Source organism: Heterodontus francisci, chromosome 35, assembly GCF_036365525.1.
Source record: "Heterodontus francisci isolate sHetFra1 chromosome 35, sHetFra1.hap1, whole genome shotgun sequence".
Lineage (NCBI taxonomy): Eukaryota > Metazoa > Chordata > Chondrichthyes > Heterodontiformes > Heterodontidae > Heterodontus > Heterodontus francisci.
The window spans coordinates 34,202,292-34,206,567 of record NC_090405.1 but is presented as its reverse complement, the minus strand read 5'-3'; positions in this window follow the sequence as shown (position 1 = coordinate 34,206,567).

The following is a 4,276-nucleotide window of genomic DNA, read 5'->3' as shown; positions in this document are numbered from 1 at the left end:
TTCAGGAGGCAGTTCCAGGATTTTGACCCACCGACAGTGAAGGAGTTAGGATGGCTTGAGACTTGAAGGGGAACAACCACAACAATCTTCCTTTGCGTTAGATATGACTCCAGCCAGTGGAGAGTTTCCCCCCCTGATTCCCATTGACTCCAGTTTTGTGAGGGCTCCTTGATGCCACACTTGGTCAAATGTTGCCTTGATGTCAAGGGCAGTCACTCTCACCTCACCTCTGGAATTCAGCTCTTTTGTCCATGTTTGGATCCAAGGGTGTAATGAGGGCTGGAGCTGAGTGGTCCTGGCCAAACCTGAATTGAGCGTCAGTGAGCAGGTTATTTCTGAATAAGTGCTGCTTGATAGCACTGTCAATGCCACCTTCCATCAGTTTGCTGATGATTGACAGCAGACTGATGGGGTGATATTTGGCTGGATTGGATATGTCCTGCTTTTTGTAGACAGGACATACCTGGGACATTTTCCACTTTGTCGTGCGGATAGTTATATCAGCTATCTCCAGGCTTCCAGTGTAACTCTGAACCAGTCACTAGAAGGTATGTGAGATCTGAACAGTGCTAACTGCCTCACCTAGGTAAAGATGTCTTCAGCCTTTGCTTGGTGATTGCCCACAGTCAAATGATGGTGATCGCAACCCTGCCAATCCAGTAGTTTGTGCACAAACTTCTCTTCACTCTATGGCATGTGCTGTGATTCTAAAATGCTGTGAAACATGTCAAGCTACGCAAATAATTGCATTTCCACAACTGAAAGTTTTGCTGTGCAGGTATTATCGTGTAAAAGCTCAACCTGTTTGTAACTTGCCTCTTTATTGTTCTCATAAAGGAAGTAACCAATGCAAAATAAACAGATTAAGGCCATTAAAAAAGTTGACAGATATAAATACACTAATCCATACTATAATATTCTACAGCATCCTAGTACCTTTTTGAAGAGTGTGATAGAGGGCCATACGTCAATAAAGTAATAGAGGGTAATGTATCAATAATGTAATAGAGAGTTTTGTGTCAATAATTGAATAGAGGGTTATGTATCAATAAGGCCAATAAGGTAAATGTAATATCTTCAGAACATTAAAGCATATACCTTAAAAAACAATGCTTGATAATACGCTGAAGGGGGCAGAGGGAGGCTAGAAAATTCTATCCTGAAATCCCATGTCTGTTCTGTCCAGGGGAAGGTGTCTCTACAGTAAATACTTAATGTCCAGGAAGGTCATAAGAACCCCTGGTGCATTAAATTAAGGGAATTACAGAGTAACAAGCACAAGTTACAATGAAAACCAGTTGGAGGTAGCTGCCTTCTGCATGGTCTAATTTCCCCGCTTTATAAATTTTTGTACCTAGCCAAAATCCATGAGGTCAATAATTGTCTGGCACTCAGCCATTTTTATTAAATATCCTTATATCTAACTTTATTCATTGTACTCAAATTCCTATTTTGGGGAGTCATTTACAGTCACACATGTTGTCCTTTAACTCTGATTTCCCATACCTTTTGCCGCATATGTTTCACTGATGGCTCTAGCAATCCTGGCCAGTGCTCTGTGTGTTTTCCCACAAGACGCCATATGTCACTGAGGAGACGGCTGGCAGATAGGGCACAAGCTGCCCTGCTCCGTCCATCATTCTCCTCCTCCCTAAAGAAAGTCCATTTAGATGACCTGATTGTTCCGCTCGCCATCCATCAGAGGCTTTCTGTCATGCACCTGCCAGGATAACAAAGGCTGAGCTGCTGGAGTGACACAACCCTAAACAATAAAACGCAGTCAGGCGTCAACCGCATCATCAGGCCCATAGACAACCTTCTCCGCCATCACCTCAGGCAATCCCCTGAAGCCCACAGCGTTCAATGCAACCCTGCAGTCCTTTATTCATATGATGGAACATCGAAACATAGGCTGCTGACCAAGGTGACCCTAATCATTCAACTAACCTCTCAAAGAATGAAGAAGATTTATATCCGTGCGACGTGAGTGATCAGCAGCCCTACAAATGCAACCACCCCCAGGGATTGGCGGCTAAGGGCCGCATTGTTTGTTTATATTTAAGACTGTATGGTGTCACTTCTATAATGTGCGGTAACCATTGGCAACGAGTATGAAATTTTGATCTACAAACAGGGTTCTCTATCAAATATCTGTCTCTCTGCTTTGGTTGTTTGGGTTCTGCGTTTTTCTTAAACAACATCAACATTGCATACATTACATAGATTCTTAATAACCAACATCCCTCTAATTAACTAGACTCCTTCCAAATTCATTCTAAATAGCAAAATTATACGAATCATCCAAATGCACAGTGGTTAAACCAAACTCATTCAAATTAACCAAACTCGTTTTGAGTTTGATGCCTCCCTGACAAAGGGTGGGCCCAGAGTCTGCATCAATGAAGCACTAATATCGACATCATTGCTGGTTTCATTCCCATTTCGTCCAACCTGAAAGTCCAGCTCAGCAACACTCAGTTAGTTTGACTAATCAAACCCCCAGTTAAACTCGTCAAGTGTTCCTGAGCTGGACTTTCAGGTTGGACGAAATGGGAATGAAGCCAGCAATGCTGCAGCCGTTAGGACCTCATTGATTGAAGGGGGTTTGCTTATCGACAATGTTATTGAGACCAAGCACTTCAGTGGCGATGAAGCTTTAGTGATTATATTACTCGATGTAATTATCTGCGTGTCATGTAATGCTGTATTAATACATTATTTCATGTTTTCATACATATCTAGTTGAAGAAATCTTTGAGTATTTCTGGCATGCAGACTCGAACAGACTTAAGTAATTTGATTGATCAGCAAAGTGAATGGTGACCAGTTGACTGATAGATCCCTGGAGGTGATCAATACATAAGGATAATCCGCACCATCACCAATTTAATTTTTCTAACTTAACTTGCATGTGAGAGCTGCATATTTGGACAGTGGGAAATAAATAATAAGTGTTTTGCTGGTTTTTATATGAGATTCGTGATGCTGAACATCGATTGACAAACCCACAAAGTGACTTTTAAGACTGGGCTACCAACTCTCACCAGAGCTCTTCATTACCCATGCTCTTGTGTTGGTTGGTACTCAGCACAGCAGGGCCTTGTTTGACCCCCGGTCTATTCCTACATTTCACTGTCGCAAGATTCAGCTCACTCCAGGAACTTGCTGCGTGCAAATAGGCTGCCACATTTGCCTGCAAGGCTGATACCAAACTGAGAGGTTGTACCTATCAGGAAAGATTGGATAGCTGGGGCCCTTTTCTTTAGAAAATAGAAGACTAAGGTTTAACCTAATAGAAGTCTTTCAGATTATGAAAGGGTTTGATAGGGTAAACGTAGAGAAAACGTTTCCATTTTTGGGGGAAGGAGAGCAAAGCTAAGGGCCATGATTATAAGATAGTCATGAGTTGGATGCTGAGTTGTTCTACATGCTGTCCCCAGAATTCTTCCATTTCTGCTCTCTTGTGTCTCTTTTTCAAAATACCATTGCTCTATTGAATAAACTCCTGTCGACGATTCTCTTTGCTCAGACTTTTGCTGAGTGGTTCATTGAGCAGCATTGAAAATAGGTCAAGGAGAGGCAGTGCAGGATTATTAATGCTCTCTATGCTACTGTGTAGGGAGTCAGAGGAACAATTCAATCCATGGTTCTCCAGTCAGCACCTCCTCTGTCAACCTTGCAATGTGGTGCAACTCTTTTGATGTAACACTTGTTTGAAGTGTCATGCAGGCCCCCACCTGCCAAGAATGCAGCACATTAATTTTGCTACATGGACATTAAACTTAAAATTGTTGCTAGGAAGAAAAGAGGGCCTATCACAAGGAATTGCCAGGCCCTTCGCTGGAAAGACATTTTTGCATACTAGCAGACTGTGTTGGAACAAAGGAACCAGTCCCTGCTCCCCCAGTAGACTGAAGACATGGTCAGACCAGTTTAGTCACATGACCACCTGGCTGTTGCAGAGTTTTGAACTGAGAGTTTTAAATTGGCCACAGAGAATTTGAAGTAAGAAAGCTGTTTGCTCCTGGAATGAAAAGACCTTTCTTGGCAGGCTCACCGCAGCCTCTACTGTCTGCTCATCTCTTTCTCACCAGCTTTGGAATCCATTTAAGACACATGAACCCCAAGAGAAAAAAGTCTCCTACAGTGAACAAGGTTTAAGAAGAATACTAGGCTCCAACAAAAAGCAAGATCTACCTACAAAAGGACTATAGTGAGCTCAAAGCACAGGAACAAGAAACTCTTCAGATATTGCCTCAAACCTCTCCACTTTATT